The sequence below is a fragment of the Electrophorus electricus genome, chromosome 24 (assembly GCF_013358815.1).
Source record: "Electrophorus electricus isolate fEleEle1 chromosome 24, fEleEle1.pri, whole genome shotgun sequence".
NCBI lineage: Eukaryota > Metazoa > Chordata > Actinopteri > Gymnotiformes > Gymnotidae > Electrophorus > Electrophorus electricus.
Genome location: NC_049558.1, coordinates 9,455,131 through 9,464,056, shown reverse-complemented (window position 1 = coordinate 9,464,056; position 8,926 = coordinate 9,455,131). Strand labels below are relative to the sequence as shown.

Genomic DNA, 8,926 nt, shown 5'->3' with positions numbered 1-8,926 from the left:
CCTATCTACAGTTTGTATTTATTATATAAGGTAACGTGATTTAGGCTGATAACAGCTGTTTGCAATTTATTTGTTATCCATAAGTCCTCAAAATTGGTGTCTAGCGAGATGAAAAGGAAAACATTAATATGATTTAAAAATGAATAATATGTTATACTTTTATACTTTCTTACATGTGTTTTAACTTTCTTTAAAGGGTTAACTTTGACAAACCTTGTAAAGATTTTAGTATGTTTTGCATTACTGAGTACACACGGGTCCATTCCTCACTCCCTTCACAATTTTGTGAGAGGACTGTCCTCTCACAAAATTGTGAAGAGAGGAAGGAATGGACATATTACATATTACATTTAAAGGATTTTTGCAGTTACAAAAAGGAACTTTCTTTTGGCAAACCTTTAGACAATATTCTCCTGATGCACCCAAACTGTAGATGTTCTAAATTATTTAATCATTATAATAAGCACATTTCATCACAGAGTCATGTTTTATGTCATGATGTCTAAATGATGGTTAACCCTATGATGTCATGAAAAACGTTCTGCCACTAAAACACAATGCTCCAGTCACTACTGTGATACACAAATAGCACTAAACACTAACAATCATAAAAACAATATAGTTCTATATGTGTAATCAACCATTACGGGAATGGTAATGCAGTGCAGAAACAAAACAAATCCAGAGGCTTTCAGACTTGTTTACTGTGTTGTATAGTCAATGTACTGATATGATAAGCAGGCCCTCAAGTTTGGATAAAGATGTTAAACAAAGAGAGTTCATCATTCAAGGCTTCAGGCACAATGGCTGTGGTTCATTAAGGAATGGTGAATAAAATCAAATCCGCATTATGCATTTGATTTATTTGGATTTTTGAAGACAAAGTTTCATTTTTAACAAGTTGACGTTGTGAATCAGCAGTTTGCTTTGCTAGATTTTACATTGTGTGTAAGGTTTTGAAACAGTGGGATGAAGTTTCTGCAAATATGCTGCACTATAGTTGCAAAAAGATAAAACCAAATGGAGTCCACAAATTAGGATGTGTCTCATCAAATACTAAAAGTACAATTGGGTCCTTCCAGGCCCTGACCATTATCTAGGCACATTTTAAAAGTATGTTTATCTTAAACTTTATCTGATTTGTTTGAATACTTTTTAAAGTTATATTTCCAAAAACGTAATAAACAGAAGCTTGCATTTTGTTAGCAAAAAGCTAAAACTTAAACATTAAGTGTATGCCACAAAACAAATTATTTTATCAAACAACACAAGTTATTTAAATGAATAATCTTAATCACTAATAACGACAAAAACAAAACAAAGCAAAACAAAACAAACAACAACAAAAAAAAATGGCATGGTTTTGCTATTGTATTGGTTCTATATGAGCCACAGAGGCGTAAGCATAGAACACATGGACTGGATTAATTTCTCCTGTTTACTAGAAATAACAAAACCAAACAGTACACTTCTATTTTTTTGAAAATGGCCTTGTAATGGAAATACAGTACATTCTTACTGTACAGTAAGGATGTTTTCAGGCATTTTTTCTGCAGGCGGGTCTCTGTGTTTTAAGTACTATAGAAATGCACACTTCTCTCACCTCTCTAACAAATACTTGTCTTTGGTGTCCTTAATCCATGCTTGCTACTGACTCTACATGGATGAAAACTGTCTTAAAATTGTACACATGATGACACACAGATGCTGATATTTACACTAAGCGATCACTTTATTAAGTACACCTACTTTATAGCTGTACCTAAACAACAACAACAACAACAACAATAATAATAATAATAAATGGAATTTATATAGCACTTTTCAAGAACCCAAAGATCTTATAGTCCATTGTACATTCCATGCAAATGTAATCCACCATAGTAGATAGTGTTGTCTTATTTTGACTTCTTTCATAACTGACCTGGTTTTAACCAAAGGACAGGTGTTAACAAGAGGTTTTCAATAAACATACATACTGTAAATTCACCTGTAAATACTGTTTATTTCAAACACTTACAAGTACATCTTAAACTGACATGTATATATGCATTTATACATCACATTATATAGACTGTTAATCCAGACATAACTGTTTAGAACAAGTGTGTGACAACTTAATAAAGGCAATGAGAAAGTGTTAACACTTTTGCAAGAAAAACACTGTTAGGAATTAATTAGCTCCAGACTATCCAATCATTAGTAACATGTCAGTGAAGACCTCACCACTGATGTGGTTTCTGTGGTTGCAGTCAGCTGGTGCGCCAAGGAAGGCAATAGACTGTATAGTTATCACCTAAATAGGGCTTGACCCCTTCCACCAAACTATACAACCTACTACCTCACCACGGCAAGGCACCAAAGCTCTTCCCTTTAAGTTTGTATCCTTTGCAGTCTTCAGCCTCCTGCACAAGCATGGTGTTATGATGCACAAAACTGTGCCTTAAATGCACAAAAGCTACATGTGTAAACTGTAAACAAAAAGAAAAAAACAAACAAAGACGTGTCCTACAGAATTAAATTGAGCTCACTTGTGTTATTTGTGTGTATGTGTGTGTGTGTGTGCGCGTGTGTGTGTGTGTGTGTGTGTGTGTGTGTGTGTGTGTGTGTGTGTTATTTTTTTTTACACTCTGTGTCATTTGAAATAGCTATATTTTTTAAACTGTATCCTCAGACATAAAGACGTCATCTTGATTCAATGTATTTCTGGCTGATTTGCCTGTCTCCTTAGGAAAGACAGTAGATTGTGTAGTTGTCTCCCAGGGAGCAGACGCAGCTCCACAACTACTCAGTCTACTACCTCAGCCCTAAAGGCAGCAGTGGCAGGACCTTTCACACCTGCAATGAGACAAGTATTTTAGTGTAACAAATACAGAATTAAAGCACCACCGTTAAATCCCACACAGAGGGGAAAATCCTGAAAGTCAGCCACTAATTTTTATGTTTATTCCACCTCTTTTTCTTATATTAATACAAATACTAGAATTAAGAATTAAGATGCATTATAAGGAGTTACAGTTCAAAATGAGGAATTACAAATAAAATGTTTTTTTTTGAAAGAGGAAATGTCATGGCTTTCATTCAATGTGAAAATAATCCAACAAAAATGTACCCAATAATGTATGTTGTGTGTAAACTATTGGAAAACTTAATGGGACTTGAACTCCATGAATAGTCTTTCTTTTTTTCTTTTTTTTTGGAATATCCCAGTTCATGTCAGTCCTGTAGCCTGAAAAAAACAGCCTACTGCACTAGTAGAATACACCTGATCATAAGTAATAGGTCCTTATACAGCAGTAAAAAGGAATGGTAGTGTGGAAGGGAATATGCTTTTCCTGGAGGCATTTTTGAAGGGAATGCTAAACATTACAGTTCTGATCTGCATCATGGTTGGCATGGTGTCACAGAAAAACCTTTTGATTTCCTGCTTAGAGCGTATGTTCACTTTCCCAGAAACTGAACTCATTCCAACACAGCATCCCTGTGGAAAGTTCGCCATTTAACAGTCTGAGGGAGAAAGCAGCCGCTCCCAGGACTCAGGAGGTTTTCATTATAATGTTCCGCCCACAACGACAGAGAGGAAACAAAATGGTGTCAATGCAAGCATCCAGAGCTCTGGCTGAGTTAGTATTCTCATTATGATCATATCTGCTTAGAGAGCACGACCATGTGTCTGACTCCACAAAAGGGGTGTATGTGGGAAGAACTAAATCGGCTGTTTGCAGAGGTGTGTGAGTGTTGCTCCGCCTGTGGGGGAGGAGCTAAAAGTGGTGTGAGTATGGCTCTCAAATTTCATATTTTTCTATTGTTATATTCACTTATTTTGGTATTATTTGGAAATATTTAAAAAGAAAAATACTGACTACACCAGTGTGACTGGAGGAATTTGTCAGAATAAACCAGTTTTGGACTTTCTTTTTGGACAAAAAATTTGGAAATCTTTTATTGGCTTTCATTTAAATAGATATAATATATACAATATATTCTATGATTCCAAAATTAATGAGGTTGAATAGCCATTTTCAGATATCTCTAGTTAATTGGGAGATTTAATTAAACATACAGAAATAAAATTCTTATAATTTGATAAAAAATTATCTAAGCATGTAACATAGCTATGTGATGATGTATTTGGGTAAATTGTAAAAAGAATAAACATAAAAAATACATAGAATACAGTACATAGAAAGGGTTGAAGGATAACACAGTATAGTACTTCAGTGTTACTTACTTATTTCCAGTTTCTGGACAAGACAAGAGAACAATTATTTGGGGTAAAGTTTACAAACATTGTAATAACACTTGATCAGTGCTTCATTTCATCTTTAAAATACCAATATATATCTGCTTAAAGAGTTAATTTAGCTAAGATCCTTCCAGATATCAAGATAAAGGAATTATTTTGTGCCACACCAGTGAGATATGAAAAGTTTAATCTGGCAGTCATTTGGATAATTTGAAGATGAAAAAGTGAACTCCTCTGATGGTGTTCACCCAATCAGCCGCCTGTGTTACTCAGCGATCAAAAGACTCGGCAGTCATGGCATCTGGTCACACAGTGGCACAAGGTAAACACACAGATCTGTCAACTTGATGCACGTCTTGCTGAAAGATTTAGATACAAGCCTATACATGACAAAAGTTTCTCTTAAAAAAACAGGTGACTGTTACAGATTCTCCTGTTCAGCCAGCATTAACAACAAAGCCTTGACTGAGTTAGGTATGGGGAAAACTCAGTTAGGTGTGAGTAGATCTGGGTGGTGCTTGCTCTGCTGACCTTTTCTTTGCTTGATACTCATGGCATGTGATGAAGGAATAGTGTGTATGCATTGAATCATTGTGTCATCATGTTCACAACCAAGAACACTGTCGTTATTGCGAAAATAGCAGCCCCCAAAACAGGAAGCAGGGCTAGGCTTGACCTTGGTTGACTCTATCACACATGCAATGGAGGGTTGCAGTTAACAGTCTACATTCAAAGATAAGACCTTAGCTTCATCTTATTGGCACACAGACTCTAGATTAACAAACTATCTTTACCCTCAATACAGCTAGCTATATGTGGTGTTAAGTAATAAGATACTGAGTGTAACCAAACTAGGGCACAAACATCAACTTTTTTTGGTAAAACACTGCTGTTCCAACACTCTATATGAATTATGAACATTTCCACTACTTCTGTGTATCCCCATTTATACCAGTTACTCTCTTTCTTTACATATCTTCTATAGTGCTCTTTCATTTCCTCCAAGCTGAATTTTGGTCTGTTCAGTGTTGCGTGTGAGTGCAGGATTAAACTCCTCCGCCTTCTCTAAAGAAAGACTTCCTGCTGGCTAATGTGGTGCAGCAGGTCACCGTACAGAGCAGCTAATTGTCAGCAGTACAGTAAATGCAGGAAGTGGGCCAAATGGAGAGAGAGGGAAAAAAAACTATGAAGCAACATAAGTTCATCTGAGGAGAACGAGGAGGACATACTTCTCTTTCTCCCCTCCCTCTCTCCCACCCACCCTCTTTCCCTCCCTCGCTCTTTCTCTCCCTTTCTCTCTTTCTTCAGCTCTCTGTCTCTGTGCTAAACAAACATAGATACTGAGTCTTTCACAGGATCTAGACTGTGAAACATGAAAAACAGCAAACATGCCTCCTGCTAACTCACATTACAGCAAAAATGTCATAGTAAAAGAAGAACCCTTACATGGCTCTGCAAATTAGACATAGTTTCAGTTTAGCTTCATAATTAACCAAGGCCTGTTTTTGAGTTTTGTCAGAAGCAGGGGGATGAGAGATTATATGTGAGCGCAATATAATGGTTCGTAACTTTTGAACAGAGTCAAAGTCAAAAGAACTGAGTACAGTACCACATAAACATGTGGCAAACCAGCACCATCTTGAACATATCCCCCTTTGAAACAGAATCTGGTGTAATTCATAATAAATATTTAATATGCAGCATCAACAAAGGTTTGTTAAGAATACCTTTAGAATGATCTGACGTAAAAGCTTGTACATTTTGAAATGTTATTGCATAAGGCATTGTTATTGTGGAAACTTTTACTTATTTGACTTTGAACCTTTTTTTTGGACATTCCAATTCATTCACAAATGTTGTCACAATCAGGTAGTTCATGTGTATAATATTGTATAATATAAAGTGATGTAGAATCAAGTCTTCATAACTTAATGTTGTATCCATAAAATTAATTCCTTTCATATTGCACATTTTGTGTATGCATACACCAGAACGATACAACCAAGTAGGGTAAGTCTCTGAAAGAACAAGAACGAGCAAGAAAGCTTCCGCAAATTTACAATGAAAGATACAATGACAGCTCTTCTGTTATCGGAGGGCAACAGCAGTGGTCTTTTGCTTTACAGCTGATAAAACAGAAATTACTTTGTTTTGAGAGCAAAAAAGTAGACATCAAACTTTAATGTATTATCCCATTACAAATGTTTTCTATCTAGAAATAGTTTAGGTTTAAGGTTAGGTAAAGGTTTATGGTTAAGGTTATGGTTAGTTATATGGTCAGTCAGCAATGTATAAACAGTGGAATGTAAACCATGGCCACAAGCAAACACATTTGCAGGAGGAAGATGATTGTGAGAAGGAGAGGAGAGGCCAGGAAAGAAATCTATTGGAAAGTATTGGAAGGGTTCCTGAAGTCAAGTGGTTAACATTAGAAGTGCTAACGCTTCAAATATATATATTTAAATAGCTGGATGATGGTATTCAATGGAGGAAACATTTCTGAAGGAGAAGCAGATGTAGTCATGGCTGCAGGTGCAGGAGACTTACACATATATTGTTCCTAGCAGGAAGGCCGAGAAAAATAGGCTTTAACCAAACGCACTTCAACAAGGGACTGAGAGAAAACCTAACAAAAAGCAGTCTGGGCTTTGCCTGCCTTACCGTGAGCCTGCATCCTCTCCCTGCTCACTTCAACACAGTCGCCGAGCCAACGAGACAAACAGAGAGAGAGAGAATAGAGAGAGAGAGAGAGAGAAAGAAAGAAAGAAAGAAAGAAAGAAAGAAAGAAAGAAAGAAAGAATGCTAGTAAAGAAGGAGTTAGGACAAACAGAAGGCAGAGAGCAAGAAAAGTGACTATTTGTGATTCAAGCAGAAATAACTTGAAGTCACAGTACTCTTTACTACAAGGGACAGAGAGAAGAGAGTCCATAACAATCTCAGACAATCTCATACTTCAGGAGGACAGAAAAAGATATACCTCAGCCAGCCTGACATGGGTTACTGTTACTTATCTCTTTAGAAACTAAAAACAATGCAACCCATTAGTAAAGTGGGCTACTGGAAGAAAAATGCTGAGGTCCTAAGGACTGGGTAATACTCCATTCCTCTTACCTTTGTGCCAAAAACTGACTCTGCTATCAGTGGTTTTAAGGGTCCATCATGTGATCCAAATGGAGAGAGAGTGGTAGTCCCGTTCAGCTGTTCACCCCTGTGAAATCATTCACGGCTTTTGTCAACATTTGGCATCTGTCCCAGGGAGTTTGAGGTATCCGGCTCCAGCTCCACGCATCTTGAGGCTTGTCCACTGACGCTTGGGATTACGCACCATCCTGGAAAACACGACGAAGGAGTGCAGAAGCAGAGGACAAGCCAAAGTACAGCCAAAGACTGTCATCTGTTTATCTTCATGTACATTTCTACAATTCTTAACCTCCTCAGATAGAGAACATTCTTTGCATCTGAAACAAGACCAAACAAATGTGCTCAAACAACTGGAGCAAAAATTCCTGAAGATTAAACCACAAACCACCAAGGCAACTGCAATGGCTTCTTGATTTTCTTTACCAAGAAAGCGGAAGTGACTGAAATAAAACCCTTCATGGGTCTTTGCTGGTACAGGAATGAGATTACAGCCAGCAGATGAAAACAGTGTCACATGTGCAGCATTATAAGGAACACATCCATATTTCTCCTGCATGTTTGTGCTCAGGCACTGTCCAGGTCAGCCTGGGCATGCATTCAACAAAGGGAATGCATGACGTCACATTCCCTTTGTTATCAATAGATTTCTGTATTTCTCTCCTGTAGTGATCCAGAGTTCAACCATCCTATCCAAACAAACCTGTAGTGCTTCAATGACTCCTTCGCACTAGGCTCTCAAAATGAAGAGACCACAAAAAAACACAGAGGAGGAAATCCTTATCCTTATGCGAATGCTATGAATTTGTTTTGAGCTTAAAATTTTCTTCCTTTTTTCCTGCTCTCATACAAATTTGTTCCCTCTTTCTCTTCCTGTTGCAACAAAGGGGCAGGCAGTAAAAGTTTCAGTTGCTCTGTTCTATTTGGCAGCAGTTCAAACCATTGACGGGGTGGGGAGGTGGAACAACACTGCCCCCATCCCCTGTTCAGATGAGGGCAATCTAGGTCAAACAATCTAGGTGTGTGTGTGTTTGTGTGTGTGTGCGTGTGTCTTTGCATGTATGCATGTATTCCTGTCCTGGGAGAGCACCTTTTCATGTGTGTAAGAACTGAAAGACTTTGAGAAGAGGGGATGTACCTCTCCATCTGCACTAACCACTTCCTGCATACACCATTGAATCATTTCCGAGCAGAGACCATATTCTGAGAGAGCTGGGTCCTAAACTGGCGTTTTCAGAAACACACACAGAGAATGAGTTGCTTGTTTTGGCTCAGTGCACTCCACAGGTGTTACTGCTGCCAAACAAATACTCAGTGACAGTTCATCATCTCATAACCACCACAAAGTGACTGACTGGAGCAATTTGTAACTCTGCTCTGGGACAGGTTACATGTTTGGAACCATGACAGCTGGTAAAAATGATTGTTTTTACAGTAACTTCAAATAGAAATCCACACAGATCAGCAAAGGACTAAATGGACTGTGAACTGCAGGTTCTTCTTTTAAAGGAGAGCTTTTCTCTCAAGTCATAGTGCATTAGT

General features: G+C 37.6%; 1 long non-coding RNA gene across 1 annotated transcript; it reads right to left on the bottom strand.

The window, feature by feature from the left end:
* Window positions 1-1,981: 1,981 nt before the first annotated feature.
* Window positions 1,982-8,239, bottom strand: LOC113588816. Its single transcript, XR_003411886.2, has 2 exons — window positions 7,358-8,239; window positions 1,982-2,838 (listed from the first exon to the last, which is right to left on the bottom strand). It is a non-coding gene; the product is annotated as an uncharacterized LOC113588816 (long non-coding RNA).
* Window positions 8,240-8,926: the final 687 nt, after the last annotated feature.